This window comes from Cydia fagiglandana, chromosome 12 (genome assembly GCF_963556715.1).
Source record: "Cydia fagiglandana chromosome 12, ilCydFagi1.1, whole genome shotgun sequence".
In the NCBI taxonomy this organism is placed as follows: Eukaryota; Metazoa; Arthropoda; class Insecta; order Lepidoptera; family Tortricidae; genus Cydia; species Cydia fagiglandana.
Window position 1 is genome coordinate 15,815,035 of NC_085943.1, and position 16,698 is coordinate 15,831,732.

Genomic DNA, 16,698 nt, shown 5'->3' on the forward strand with positions numbered 1-16,698 from the left:
CCACACGATGGAACCAATTTATCAGTGAAGTGGTGATTTATCTTAAAAACCTTTTTTGTTCGCCTAGGGCGCTGAGTTAAAGATAAGCGCTTATATATGCAACTTGACAATGACAATGTTTGCAGTGAAACATCTCAGCCAATAGCCGCATTAAAAGGCAAACTGCACAATTCATAATGAGGCAGAAATGTCCATTATTCACAGGAGTGTCGCTGTTGGTAGGTTATATAATTTTAAATCAACAAAGATATCAATATGATTTTTACGGTGTTCTGCCTTTTCGCAGAACTATCTTTGGCGGAATTTCATTTGCCAACCAACGTTTCGCCGACGTTTCACTTTGACAACTAACGATTAGCAAATTTTTGTATGACAACGTTTCAATTGGTAGAATTATTGTATAGCAGATTATTATAACGCCTCTAAACTTTTGGGAGACTTATCATTTGTCAAATCTTTCACTTGGTCGAACAACTCTTGGACGAATAACGTTTCGTTGAAGCTACAGTTCGCTTTTCATACATTAGACAAGTTACAAATAAGAAAAAGATACATACCAAAAAATCAAAAAATAATTTTTAAAATGTATATTTTAATATTTGAAGCCAGTGGCAGCGAGCGAGCGAAGCGAGCGAGCAAGACCTTCCTGGGCAGAGCCGACTTGGACATGGTTAGGTTAGAAGACTAAGGCGGGAGCTTGCTCCCGCCTTAGTCTTCGAGGTTATTTTTTTTTCAACAACCTAAAAAACGTAATTACACAGTAACTTCCGGGTCAAATATCCCAACTTTCGTGTCAAATATCTCGGCCATTTTTGATTTTAGAGAAAAGTTATTCCTACAAAACGGCCCCACTTTGGCACAGTCTGACCAAATGAAACAATTGGTAGACAATAAACAACTAAGTGTATATTATGCCAACTAAAACATTCTACGACATGAAAGTTGGCATTTTGAAAATAGGCATTATAAAACACAGACCAAACGTTTAGTTGGTAACTGTGCGGTTGGCAAATAAAAAAAAACCATTTGATAATTTGGGAAATGAAAATTCGGCGAAATGAAATTCCGCCAAACGTGAGTTGGGAAGTGATAATCGGCCATACCATTTTCGGCGATAAATAAGAGAACCGATTTTTACATAAGGTACTTATCAATCATAACACACCTGTGTAGGTTAATTATTTGTTTAAAAGTATATTAGCGTTTCAATTCATAACTTTGTTATTATTGTATAATTTCATTTTATCAAACTACAATTACCGGTAAGAAACAGTGTCTGTAGGTACGCTAGGTAGAAGTATGTATGAACAAAACAGACATGTATGTAATTCTTTAGTTTTGCTGTGAGATAGCTATGGTATTGACAAACAACAACAGAATCTCTGCCTGGATGGAGATCCATTATTCCATATAGTTACCACAACAATATGGAAATTATTCCATATTGCCATATCCATTAGGATGTTATACTTAAGCTTAAAATAAAAGATGATATAGGTTGATTCAATGAGTATATTAATTGAAACTGTGTTCTTTTCAGGTTGTGAGTATTCCATCATCAGCTATTTGTCCGGAGCTGGCTACACAATCCGGAGGCCACACTCTTCTGGCATCTAACCGGCCTGCACACCGCCATCAAATGAAGTTGGTTGTACTGAAATAAAGAAAAAATATTAACTAGTTTAATGATTGTCAAATGTAATAAAATTGTTTTATTTAAGTGGGTTGTTTGATTTCCCTAAATTAACACATGAAATATGTTGATATGTTATAATAAAAATCTCAGTTAAAAACTCATGAACTTGTTTTATTTATCTATCACAATGTAAAAAATTAACTCTGCTCAGTGTGGACTTCAACACAGAACTCAAGTATGCTAGCATTAATACCAATTAACCGAGTACACCCTTCTTTCATAGCAAATAGCACCACACAGCATTCAGTGCAGCGGCAGCATTAACAGTGCCTAGAAATCCAACCAAAGTAGGCCAACCACAGTTTATGTTTTTTATAGTGATAATGATAATACACCTACAAATTGGAATATGATACGTCCCACAACAAAGGTACCTATATACCTGCCCATATTATTCAATTAAGTATCTTCAGTATTGCTGTGCCCTTACAGGTTGCTATGTAATATGTGCGCAATTAATACTTTTTAGTTAGAGCTTGAGAATACCGTGATCTTATAATAAATCAGCGTTTTATGGCAGGTAATGAGTATGAAACAAAAGTAGGTATACTCACTTCTTTGCGCTGTAGGAGTTCCGGGAGTAGTTTTCATTCTTTTATGATAGGTATATAGGTTGGTGAGGTGCTTTATCCGACGCCGGTGCCCCAGTCGTAGAAGTCTAGTCTTATGGTATAACAGTTCGTATCGCATAAATTGCTTGCATCTTGATGAATGCGACATACAATCGTGCAAACAACTCCTAGCAAAGGCACAATATCTAGGTTTCCCGCTATTTGCGCACTATATCTAGGTATGTAATGGTTTATCTCCTTATTTACACATATTAAACCACTCATTTATTAAATTTAGACGTTTTTTAAACAAAAAGAACACCCAAATCACTAAATTACGATACATGTCTCATCGACGTTTGCACTAATTTGTGAAATGCTGTCTTGTCAAAATCAGCTGTTTTGTGACCGCCATCTTGTATTTTAGGGATAATAAACAGATAAAGAAGGGTCCACGGCTCCATAACTTTCCGAGGATTTAATAAAGAGATGATCAACTGTTTAGCGCTAAAAAGTGTTTATGAATCACGTTTTGTGACATCCGGTTATCAGCAACTGATGATCAATGCTCTAACTGTTTATGAATACGGCTGTAAGTATCATTGTTAGTGTGCCCCAGTGTCGAAAAGACCACTTTCGCAGTGATCGTTTGCTGGCGGATACCTTACGGTGACAACCCAAGCCCCAAGCGTTAGCAGTGGCCGTTTGTTGGTGGATACCTTACGGTGACAACACAAACCACAAGCGGGGCGAGAGCCCGGACACACCCGGCGCTAGCCATATACCACCCTGTACTCACATCTGTTGTTTTCCAGGTCAACCTACGCCGACGCCGCACACACGCGCCCTCACCATGGGCAACGACAAGACGCCCACCAAGACGACGGAGGCCGCCCCGGAGGAGGACACAGCGACAGCATCGGCTCCGGCGCAGGTGGTGGAACCCCCAGCCGATGGCCTGCTCATGCTCACCGGTCCCACGGTCATACCGGACTTTGACGATCCAAAGCGTCTGCCCGCGTACGGTAGTTACACGGGGTCAACGGTGTCAAGCAGAGACTCACAAGAGTTTCTTGACTTCGCTGACTCCGATGACGATTCCGGCGAGGGTCCAGACGCTGAGGATCAGCGAAGCTCTGGGTCGCCTGAGGCCGAGGAGCCAGAGCGGTCAATCGACAATGGGGACCTAACACGTGGTGATTCACCATGTGGCGATTTATCGCCGCTTGATTTATCACCACGTGCTAGGCATTCACCACGTGCCGAGAGCCCGCTGCCGCCGCAGCCGGCCGACAAGTCGCGACCTGTCACGCCGCAACCGGCTGACAGGTGTCGACTTGTCACGCCGGCCCACTCACCGCAACGCCGCCGCCAGTCGCCGTGCCGGCCACAGGCCGGCCTCGAGATGACCGGGGGCGCCTGGATGGCGATATTCGAGAAACTCGACAGAGTAGCTCGGGGATCGCTAGACAGCTGTACTCTCGGTCCGCTCGAGGCGGCCCTCCTCTCAACCCTGTTGGCGCACTCTGGGACGCGCCAACAGAAGAGACGACGGGAAGAGGACAGCCCGCCGCCACAGGAGGAGAAGCGGGAATGTAACCGCATCACTCCTGTGTCGCGCGGTCCTACTCAACCCGTCGTCTGCCCACAGGACTCTCAGCAGCAGCAGCCGATGGACACCGCCGCTCCATCCACACCCGCCGCCGGCGGCTCGCACCAGGCCCCGCCACGCAAAGTGTTGCTATCTAAACCGGTAGCAAACACCGACACGTACGCGGCCGCAACAAAAGCCCCACCTAAAGCCGCTACCTCTCTGCCCACAGACTCCGCAGCCAACAAGAAGAGGAAGCAGCAGCCGCAGCCGCCGGCCAAAAGGGCCAAACCGCCCCAGATTCTGGTCGAGGTCCTCCCAGACTCGGCCCGCCACCTGGAGGCCATCAACGAGCGTCTCGGTTTTAAGGCCAAAACCGAGAACGTCGAACCGACCGGGATACGGTTCTACCCCAGGACCGCCGAGGAATACCGAGTGGTATTCGCCTACCTCGGCAAGGAGCAGAAGCTCGACCCCCGGATCCAGTTCGTCAAGCACCCGGAGAAGTCGACCCTGCCGATGAAGGCCGCTATCCGCGGCCTGCCGTCAACCATGTCGGTGCAGGACGTGAAGGACGCCTGTGCCAAAGAGGGGTATTCAGTATCACACGCTCGTCTTATCTCTACAGGTAGAGGACGCGGAGGCACCATCTTCTTCGTCCAACTCGACGGGACGGAGCGAGAAAACCCAGGTTTTCTCGACCTCACCAGCATCGCAAACATCAACACCAAGGTTCGTGTCGAACCTTGGCGAGGTAAACCCGGGCCACCGCAATGTTATCGGTGCCAGGGATTTAGGCATTCCTATCATGGATGCCACCGACCGGTGCGCTGCGTCAAGTGCGCACTGCCGCACCTGTCCCACCAGTGCACGAGACCCAAGGACGAGCCAGCTACGTGCGCCAATTGCCTGATGGACCACCCAGGCAATCACAAGCAGTGCGCAATTTATTTGCAGGAGCTGCGCAACTGGAGGGGGGGCACCCGCTCCCACACACGCCGCCCGCCGACCCGCCGCCCGCAACCTGGCGGGCGAGCTAAGCCTGACCAAAATCAAGCTTAGCTCGCCCTCTCAGCAATAACGCAAGTTATTCGCCAGCTGCACTCTCTCTTACGGCCTAAAAGAGAAAGAGCTAAGAATTGTGTATTGGAACGCGCAGTCATTAACTGGTAAAATTAATGACCTCCGTACTTTTCTCCACAACCAGGACATCGACATCATGCTGATCTGCGAGACGTTTCTAAAAGCGTCACTGACGCTCAAAGCCAGCGGTTACATCGTGTACCGCCTCGACCAGGAGAACCCCGAAAACGGGCGCCCATACCGAGGCCTCGCAATCATCGTCAAGATGTCAATCATCCACCAACCGGTGGATATCGAGCAGCAGCCGACATCACTATCCGCACTGGGGATAGATATCAAACTACAAAGGCATAACCTGCGTTTGTTTGCTATCTACAGGCCCTGCGGAAACGGCCGGCCGGCAGAGATCCGAGCCGACCTCAAGCGGCTGCTGGTGGACTCCCCCGTGCCGACCATCCTGGCCGGGGACTTCAACGCCGAGCACCCCGCTTGGAACTCGTCCGCGCATTCCCATCCGGGAAACATCATCTACCAGATCGTGGAGGACCTCGATCTGGTAGTGGACGGGCCATACGAGCCCACACACTACCACGACAGAGACCCGCTCTGTCGCGGCACCACAATCGACTTTGCGATTTCTCGCGGAGTCAACTCACTCATGAGGCACCAGGTATTTTACGATCTCACCTCCGACCACAGGCCGGTGCTCCTGACCATCGCAGACGAGGCGACAACGAGGCTCAACAGGGGACCAGGACGCCGCTACGACTGGACGGCTTTTACAGAAGCCATGGTAAAATCTCCCCGTACAGGTCCCATATCGACCGCAGAAGAGGTCGATGCAGCAGCAGCCACAATCACCGGGGACATCAAGGCGGCCCTCGACAACGCCACCCACATCATCCCGCCCTCGGACCGGCGCAAGCCGCTCCCGAGGCCGCTTCAAGCGCTTTTGGAGAAAAAGCGCTGGTACAGGAAACAGTGGCAAAGGACTAGGGCTCAGTCGGTCAAGGCTGAGCTCAATAGTCTCGAGCGACTGTTAAGGGTAAAACTCAGCGAGCACAGAGCTGCAAGCTGGGAAGCGCACATCGATAGCCTAACTGATCACGTTCCTTCCATCCACAGGTTATGCCGACAACTCAGCACGACGCCCGAGCCGATACGGCCCCTAGTGGACGACACCGACGGGAAACCGAAATACGCGGCCAAGGACAGAGCGGAAATACTCGCTCGCAGCCTTGAGCGGCAATTCAGGCCATTCCCCGACACCGACCCGCAACACACAGCGGACATCGTGCGGCACGTTCGAGACTACCTCAGCGTGCCCGTTGAGACCCACGATGATCCACTTTATTTTTCTCCTTCACAGGTCCAGGCGACAATCAGACGTCACTGCAAGCCGAAGAAGGCGCCGGGCCCCGACGAGATCCCAAACATGGCGCTCCGCCAACTGCCGCTAAACTCCTTAGCGGCAGTGGCGCGCCTGTTCAACGGGATCCTACGGTCGGGGCACTTCCCCACCATCTGGAAGTCCGGACGGGTCATAGTCCTTCCCAAGCCCGGGAAGGACAGAAGAAAGCCGGAGAACTACCGGCCCATCACGTTGCTATGCAACCTATCAAAGGTGTTCGAGAGGTTGCTGCTCCGGCACCTCTCGCCACACCTGACACCCAGGCCGGAGCAATTTGGTTTCAGGTCTCAACACTCCACCACGTTGCAGCTCACCCGCGTGCTACACCACATGGGCACGGCGCTCAACAAAAAGGAGTATACAGTCGCTGTCCTCCTAGACATGGAGAAAGCGTTCGATCGAGTTTGGCACGAAGGTCTAATATATAAACTTTCTCTGTCCACAGCCCCTCGCCGCATTGTGAGAGTCATCGCTTCATTTCTGGCAGACCGACGCTTCCACGTTCAAGTGGAAGGCACACTGTCAGAGGAACGCCCGATACAGGCAGGCGTCCCCCAGGGGAGCTGCATGTCGCCCGCATGCTACGCGCGCTACACCGACGACATTCCAGTCGTAGGACAAGCGCAACTAGCCCTATTCGCAGATGACGCCGCTTACTTTGCTTCTTCTTTCCAGATGCCGCACGCAGTCTCCAAGATCCAGCCGACGCTCGACGCCCTTCCTGACTGGCTCTCCAAATGGAGGCTATCAGTCAACGTGGGCACGACGCAAGCGCTCATCACAGGGGCAGCCAGGATCCTGCCCCCACCTCCCTTCCTTCTAGGCCAGCCACTGACATGGTCACCCACAGTGAAATACCTGGGGGTGACCATAGACGGGTAAGTAATATAAGACATAAGAACTTATACTATAATATTCATATTATATACGCTCATATTGTATAAGTTTGTTTTGTATACCGTTCAAGGTGTATAACGAACGTTAGATATAACATCAAAATATATACGTTTGTTAAGTATACCGTTATTTAAGTATAATATCATTGTATATAATGATCATTATGTATAACGTTCATAATATCTCAGATTTATAATGTATATTACTCAAAACATCTAACACCAAAATGCATAATGCTCATATTGTATAACCTAACCTACTTTTCTGGCAGCAATTTGTTTTCTGTAGGGGTCGCAGTTCTAACCTAACCTAACCTACTTTTTTGGCAGCAGTTTGTTTTCTGTAAGGGTCACAGTTCTAACCTAACCTAACCTACTTTTCTGGCAGCAGTTTGTTTTCTGTAGGGGTCGCAGTTCTTACCTAACCTAACCTACTTTTCTGGCAGCAGTTTGTTTTCTGTAGGGGTCGCAGTTCTGACCTAACCTAACCTACTTTTCTGGCAGCAGTTTGTTTTCTGTAGAGGTTGCAGTTCTAACCTAACCTAACCTACTTTTCTGGCAGCAGTTTGTTTTCTGTAAGGGTCGCAGTTCTAACCTAACCTAAACTACTTTCCTGGCAGCAGTTTGTTTTCTGTAGGGGTCGCAGTTCTAATCTAACCTAACCTACTTTTCTGGCAGCAGTTTGTTTTCTGTAGAGGTTGCAGTTCTAACCTAACCTACATTTCTGGCAGCAGTTTGGTTTCTGTAGAGGTCGCAGTTCTACCCTAACCTAACCTACTTTTCTGGTAGCAGTTTGTTTTCTGTAGGGGTCGCAGTTCTAACCTAACCTAACCTACTTTTCTGGCAGCAGTTTGTTTTCTGTAGGGGTCGCAGTTCTAACCTAACCTAACCTACTTTTCTGGCAGCAGTTTGTTTTCTGTAGGGGTAGGAGTTATAACCTATTTAGTATATCATACGCTATTATATTTTATAATCAGTATACTAAAAGATAGTATATACTATGATCGATATACGTTATGTATGTTATATAAACTGAATTTAGAGTATTTGAGTGTTATATAAAAAGTCATTATACAAAATGAGTATTATGTTAATTGACCGTTATTCCTAATAAAAATATTGATTTTGATGTTATAGCAGACGTTCATTATATCTTGTGAATGTTATTAATATGAAATTATATATTATGTAGTTATATCTCGTGGGACGCACCCCCATAGACAGGAGGCTCAACATGAAGAAGCACGTCGCGGCGACGATCATACGAGCGAAAACCGCTCGTATGAACCTCCGCCCGGTCTTGCGCAGTAAGCTTCCCGTACGGACCAAACTCGGTCTGTACAAAGCTTACGTGCGATCTCGACTAACATACGCTTCACCAGCCTGGTATTCTTTCTGTTGCAGGACCATCAGGGCCAACTTGAGGCGTCAGGAGACCCTCTCGCTACGGACCATCGTCGGGGCAACGCGGTATGTCAGCAACGCAGCCATCGTCGAGTACCTGAAGTGGAGCAGCAGCCTGGAAGACTTCGTCATCGAGCGTCTCGCGCGGGGCATGTTGGACCGCGCGGACAACTCCGACCACGAACACATACGCGGGATCGCGCCCCATCACGCGCGCCCGCCGGACCAACGCGGGGCTCGGCAATCTCGGCATCTCCCCCGAGCCCTCCTACACACCAACACAGAAGAAGAAGAAGAAGAAGAAAACACGCACTCACCACACCGGATGCCGCCTACACAACCGTAGGCACGACGCACACGCCAGCCTAAGCTGCCGGTCGCCTTCCCTGCTTCCCCGACGCCCGGCCCCGCTCAAACGGTATCACCGGGCTAGGGGTCGCGGGGTTGGATAAACGGCCGGTAGCGAGAAAGCTGGCCCACAATGGACACACAGCCGTCCCCAAAACGACGAGCGACTGACCGCCCCACAAGGTGGGGCGCGACCGGAGACAGCCTCCGCAGCCGGAAGGCGGAAGAGGCCTCTCGCACCCCTTCAAAAGGGTACCGAATGACACTACTAGTACTACTAATCTTGATTGCAAACGTGTTGAGGTCGTTCGCACTCGGCCCCAACGGTGGCAGTCTTCGTAGGTCCTCGATTGCTTTATCCAAAAGCACCTCGCTTCGGCCAAACTGCTTCTTCAGTATACGTATAACCATGTCCGGACGAGTAGCTGTAGACAGGACATGTGACACGCACATCTTAGCGTCCCCGCGTAACGCCATACGCAGTCTTGCAACGTTCTCGTAATCGGTGAACTTGTAGCGCTTCGTAGTCTCGACGTAGGTATTGTAAAAACTTCGCCACTCGCTCACGTCGCCGTAGAAGTGAGGTAGCTCGAAGATATCCTTAGGTGCCGGGCGAGCCGCCATCTGCATCTTCTCGAACAAGTGCAGCATAGACTCCGCAACTGTGCCTTCCGTATGTTGCGTACGCGCCGTGTGCGGCGTACGGGGCTCCTCCGGTGGCGATTCCGATCGCCGTTGACGCTCCTCGCGGCTCGGTGAGCGGCGTCGCATATGTCGCTCGTCCCGCGTAGGCCGTCTAGGAGTCTCGTAGTCCGGTGGTGGCTCGTTGGCTAACCTCTTCTCGATATGTTCGGTTAGCGGCTTATCGTCCTGAGAGTCGTCTATCCACTTCAGGATCCGCTTCTGTTGTGGCTCGACGTCCCCTACGACTGAGACTGCGCCTACACTTCCTTCCGCTCGAATCTGCGATTTTTGTGCTTCTAGCCTCTTCTTTATTAAGTCGGCTTCGATCTGCAACTCCTTTCGCTGTATCTCCGCTAGACGTTCGCTCGCTTCAAGCTCGACTTGAGAGAGCCTAGCCTCGATGACCGTACTAGCGCACGAATGTACGGATTGACTGGGTGCAGGGGCATACGGTGTGCTCGACTCCATAGTGACTCCCTGTTGCTGCGTAGATGCGACATCTTTGGGCTTCGCCTTCGCCCGTCGCACTGGTAACGGTGTGGGCCTCGCAAGTCGTCGTAACCGCTTGCGGAGCTCCCTGCTCCACAACAGTGTATTATCTTGCGAGGGGGTCCCTTGTGGCCTGAAGGTATTCTGTGATGCGGTCGCCGCGCCAAACGGTTCAGCGCTAGCGGCCCGCGGACGATCGCTAAGCGCGTCGGCCGACGATATAGGTGTCAGTAGCGGGCGCGCCGCCTCGGCGCCATCTGCCCTTTCCGCTTCGGCGCGGGCAGCCCTTTCCGCGGCCGCCGTGCCCTCAGCCAGATAACGTCGCCTATCCTCGTCGCTCTGCACCGACGCTGCCTTCCTCGAACGCGTAATGACCATTTTGTCAGTCATTTGTACAGTTGCTTCGCAGGTACTGTAGTCTTGAACACGACGTCCCGGTGCGCTGACAGTAGATCCGGTTCGAAGGACCAGAAAATATTGAACTCTCAACGTCCAATATAGCCGACGATAGCAGTTGGAGAAGGTAACTGGTCTACTGGCGCCTCGCTCGAAACCGCAGCCGGCCCAGACTCTGATGCACCGTAATGCGAAGCCCTCAACGAATTGTCCTCGATCGCCCCCGACGATTAATTAAAAGATTCCGAGTATAAACTGACTTTTATTATCGGCGTTCTTCATATAAAAATGCTCCTATAACGATTAGGCGGTACAGCTTCGGATCCCTCAGGCTTTCTTCAGTTTTCTTCCTTTTTTCCTTTTTTCCCTTTTGGCTGCTGCTGGATAACTGTACGATCCGAAGCGATGCCGTCTGGCTTTTATACAAAAAATCACGAAAGAGAATCACCTTCGATAGGGAGATAAAATCACGTTTTAATTCGCGGTTTTTCTTGGCCTATGATTGGCTAGTTACTCAATACGGTCATTTTCGGGTGAATTTTCATTACCTCCGTATCGCTTCGCGACTCATATTACAAATATCTAATTAACTATCGACTTAAAACTATTACAAATAGTTAAACACGTTACTTAGCTACAAAAATAAACAATAACGAGCTCGGTAATCCCTTCGACGTAACCTACAAGCGATAACAAAAGGCCTATGGATCACGAACAATAGACGTTTTATTACCCCTTTGCCCGCTCGCAGGGCTTTGTTTACTTGTTTCGCCTTACGATTCTTATCTTACTGGGTAACTAGGCTAATTACCTACAATATTTACAAACATTGTCATGATGTAACTCTAACGGATAATGACCTATTAAAGGAAACATGTTAGTTTCATAGTGAAAATTGCGCTATACTGTCGCGCTAAGCCTGGATTTGATCGACCAATGGGAACGTATCGTGCTATCCCTTTCATTTCGCGACTTCTTTGTCATGACCCGCCCACTTTGGTTGACCAATGGCAGCGTCTACATTAAGGTGAGGTATGCCCGGGGAAAATTTTCAGATTCTGTCAAATTACCCCATTTCACACACAAGCACACGTCACGCACACTACCTCACTTTACCGGGACAGGTCAGTGACCCATCCTATTTTTTTTAAGATGCAAATGAGAGTATTTTGAGTTTCGTCTTAACAACTAGCCTCCTTTGAGGAAGAGAAACTCTAAAAAAGTTCCATTGAAAGAAGGAAGACAAAACAATATATTTTATGTTGCTCTCCTTGTCTGTTCATGTCACATGTGACGTACTTAAATGTAAATTAACTAAATAATCGAATTCATTAGATACTCGAACTAAATAAACCGAATAAATACAGAAGTCGTCAAATGAAAAAAGTTATTTAGGTACTACTCTAATTAATAGGGCTTTCGATAAGGCACAAATCAATTCAATGACAATTTCATTAAAATCATATGTGTATTCCGATGATATTATTATTATATAACTTACCTTAGCTTAGCTTCAATTTGTATATATTTAGTTATACTACCTAGCTACTAAGCAAAATTTGCATGCTTCTTCAAGTGAAATATAGGGGAGAGCGGGGACAAAGGTAACTGCGGGTGGAAAGTAACTATTGCTCTGTAGGTTTATCTAATAGACAAAATACCACTCCGCTGCTATTAAGCGATAGACAGTGGTGCCCCCTTCACTCAGTCAGCGCATTCAGTCGAAACGAGCGCCACGTGCTATTAGGTTGTGTGAGAGGACGCAACGTGACGCAAAATTTTTCGAATCAAAAGTACGTTTTTTGACTTTTAGTTCTTTGATGTTTATGTTGTATTAAAATTCATACATTTTCTGAATATTTGCATATCCCCTAGAGTGGCATTGTCTGGCTAGGTCTCTATGGTGGCGGGGAGCCGGGAGATGGACAGATATAACAAGCCGTTGAATGGCGGCGCCTCAGATTTAACGGTGGCTTGAAGTTGAGTGGTGCGGCAAATTTAGAAAAATATACGTCAAGTGGCGGCGCCTCCATGGGTGGTCATCGCGAATTTGACGTGTGCTAGAAATTTGACCAATTCTCAAAAATATGTATGATTGAATTGAATTCAGCATAAAATAGCTTTTTTGATTGTATAGGTACCAATGAATTTCATTATATTTATTTGAATTATGCTGGACTTGATCAAATCTCATATTACCAATTATTTTTTCTTTCATGTATAAAGATATGTATAATTAGGAAATAAAACAATTGATTGAAAAAAAGCAGACTTTATGACAAAACATTACATTTAACACGATTCACACAGTTTATTTCACTTTTTATCACTGCGTATTCCATTTGTGTACCTTTGTAAGGACAATGTTGTTAGCAAATAAATTTCTGGTTTCTGAATGTCGACGGTCGGTGCGTACGAGGTCTGGTGGGGCGTGAACATCACGCCATTTCTAAAAAACATTATTTTACGCGGGAATTCAACCTTTAAGGAATACCATCCTTGTTTAATGAAGAGTGCATCTTGCAAAAGTGAGCAAGCAAGGCATAGTTTTAATGGTTTTATTTTAGGCGCAAAATACGGCGTCGCACAGAGGCCGGGAGACGGTCTCTGCCACACACAGGCTTGTTGTGACGGAACCGTCTCCCAGTTCACTGCTAATTGGGGAGTGTCTGGCTCCCGGCCTCTGCCACGCAGGGGCATGTTTTAAAAATGGCCGCGCCATTTTTCCTACCGTTCAACCGGAGGCCCTGCCACCCGAAGGGATATTGATTAGATTGATTGCAATTTATTTTTCTCGCACACGTTGCGTTTCAAATTCAAAGATATCTTTCATGTTTTCAGAAAAATGCGGTCGGGTACAAAAGTAACAAAGCCATACAAAAGTAACATTTACATCCCATACAATATACCTATTGGATCTATGCCATATAAGTAAACGATGTATGCCATATTTGTAAGTGAAAAAACTCTGACCCCTGAATTATCTGATTAGATAACATGTTTATAAGACAATAATTGATCTCATCACTTGAAATAAAAACAATTTCTAACGTGGAATTAATATTGATTTGTTTTCTTAAAATACTAATGTTTATGTAGTTGAAATGCAAATATTAAAGTGTGTTATCAATAATAATTTACATGATTAGTAGGTACTTTTAGGGTTCCGTAACTCAAAAAGAAAAAACGGAACCCTTATAGGATCACTCGTGCGTAGGGGTCACAAAACCGTGCGTATTTTATAAAACCGGTTTTTCGGTTTTTGTGAGATTGCAAAACCGGGTTTTCGGTTTTTTCGGTGATTTCGATCTTACGTATAATTTGTAAAATAAGCAATTATTTTTAGGTTCAATGTTTTGATATTACGTCTTCCACGACATTTCTATTTACTTTACCAAGACCATATCAATAAATCAATCCAAATCCATCAATAAAGTTTTTAACTAAGCAGTAATTCTAAACCGGTTTGCCTAAGCAACCTATTATATGACAACGGTGTTGACATAGTCCTCCTTCTGGAAATACACCGCTGATGATGCCCAACTCGCTAAACGAGATAAAATACCGGGATTTGATTTGGTAGCGGCATTATAATACCGTAAACAATTAATATAGAACTTCGACATGCGGCCGGTCTTCTCTTACTGCCCTGGTCAACGTGATTTCAAATAACATCGATGGCAACAATATCGCCACCACGATTATTCAAATCGGCGGAACGCGGATATGCAGCATATATAATTCTCCACGTAGCTGCTGGCATACTCCACGCCTTCCTTACTTGGAACACCCATCCCTTTACATTTGAGACTTGAATAGCCACCATACCGGCTGGGGATAAAGGAAATCTGACGCCAACGAGAAGGCGATCATGGACTGGGCAGATAGGAACAAAACAACACTGTTTTAGTCGTTTCTCACAAAGGCAAAGGAACTTTCAAATCAGCTCGATGGAGAAGTGAACCCGGACCTAGTCTTCACAACAAGAGCAATAGACGGTACCCCAGTGGCCGCCGAGCTGTACGCGCTAGCGGATTTTCCACACTCTCAACACAGCCTAGTATTAGTTGTCATAGGTCTGAAAAGGTCTGAGTCGTATCCTGCCTAACACCACATCGCGGAAGTTTGCTTATGCTGATGATGCCCTTGTGACACAAAAAGACAGCTTGAAAATTGAACTAAATATCCTGGAAAAGGACCTGGATCTATTAGATGACTATTTCTCTCAGTGGCGTTTGTGCCCCTGCCCTTCCAAGACCGAGGTGTTCTGCGTTCACCAGTGCAACAAACTAGCCAACACGGAGCTGATATTAAAATTCAGAGGCAATCTTCTCCGACACAACTTTCTTCCTAAATATCTCCGAAGCATCCTGGATTGAAGCCTTAACTTCAAGGACCATCAAAGCAGTCTATCTGCAAAACTGGGCAAATAGATATAACGTTGGAGACTAAAAAGCTGTTCATTTATACAATTAGTGCGTATAATGTATTGTTTTTTTAATTTGCTCTTCAAAATAATGAAACTATGTTTACAAAAGTGTAAAATCGAAAAACTCGAAAAAGCCGGTTTTATTAAAGTAAAAACCCGGTTTTGAGAATTGGCTGTAAACCCGGTTTTTCCGGTTTTTTCGATTTCGGTGAAACCGGGTTTGTGACGCCTACTCGTGCGTCTGTCTATACGTCTGTCACAGCCAATTTGCTTCAAAACTATTGGACAAATTAAGTTGAAATTTGGTACACATATGGAAGTCTGCTACCCAAAGACGGACATGTAATATAAACAAATGAATTTTAAGTATAGGGGGCTATTTTAAGGGGAATATGAGAAAATTGGAAAACCAAGTTTTGCAAACCATATCGTGTTACATATTAAAAGGGCTTATTTTGAGGATCTCAAATATATATTTTTTTATAATTTTATATAAAACAGTTTAGAAATTATTTAAGAAAATAGGCAAAAAATTACCGCCCCCCCCTTATCTCCGATAATATAGGGTCTAAAATTTTGAAAAAAAAAAAAATACACAACCTACTACCTCTAGATGACAGGAAAACCTATTAGAAATCTAGAGTCAAGCGTGAGCCGGACTTAAGAAAGAAAACGCGGTTGGGCTGTTTTAAGGACACAGCCGTAATGGTTTACGTGAAACTAGCTGTGGACAGCTTTTTCGAAAGCCGATGGCCGAGCTACGCGTAGGGCCGTAGGCCCAAGCATCCCTCAGAGGCTTTTTAAAACGCACGGCCGAAGGCCGAGTTGCGGGAGGTTAGTGCTCAAACACAGAACAATTATAGTTCAATTGTCTGAATGCGAAGGTCGAAAGCCCTGAAGGCCCGGAGCCTCCGACAAGTGCATGCTCCCCTGAAAGGAGATTGTCGATTTTGTTCTATCTTTTGCTAAGGGGTCATTTAAATAACAAGTTTTTAAAACGATAATCGTTTTTATTCGTTTAATTTTCTTTCCTTAGCAGTGTTGGGTTATAAAATTACTAATATTTCATCATCTCAGCCATAAGACGTCCACTGCTGAACATAGGCCTCCCCCTTGGACCTCCATACGTGCCGGCTGGAAGCGACCCGCATCCAGCGTCTTCCGGCGACCTTAACAAGATCGTCTGTCCATCTTGTGGGTGGACGTCCTACGCTGCGCTTGCTAGTCCGTGGTCTCCACTCGAGCACTTTTCGACCCCATCGGCCATGTTCTCTGCGTGCAATGTGGCCTGCCCATTGCCACTTCAGCTTGCTAATCCGGTGGGCTATGTCGGTGACTTTAGTTCGTCTACGGATCTCCTCATTTCTGATTCGATCACGTAGAGAAACTCCGAGCATAGCCCTCTCCATAGCTCGTTGAGCGACTTTGAGTTTTGAGATGAGGCCGATAGTGAAAGACCACGTTTCGGAGCCGTAAGTCATCATTTCTAATATTTATATCGTCAAAAATATTTATAATACTTAGGTGCTTACTTAATTCGATTTGGCGATTTCGTAGAAAAAATGTGACGTCACACCGGGAGGGGTTTGCCAAATGTGACCAAGTTTTTTTTTTTTTTATTATTATTATGAATGGCCTTACTCATGGCCACAGACTAGCCGAGGCGTAGACGTGGCCTACGATGGAGCGAGCTCGCCCAGAAGGTGCCTGTTCACTCTTG

The 16,698-nt window shown here is 46.6% G+C and overlaps 1 long non-coding RNA gene across 1 annotated transcript; it reads right to left on the reverse strand.

Moving 5' to 3' along the window:
* Window positions 1-1,498: 1,498 nt before the first annotated feature.
* On the reverse strand, window positions 1,499-2,832 carry LOC134669265 (uncharacterized). Its single transcript, XR_010098891.1, has 2 exons — window positions 2,251-2,832; window positions 1,499-1,654 (listed from the first exon to the last, which is right to left on the reverse strand). It is a non-coding gene; the product is annotated as an uncharacterized LOC134669265 (long non-coding RNA).
* Window positions 2,833-16,698: the final 13,866 nt, after the last annotated feature.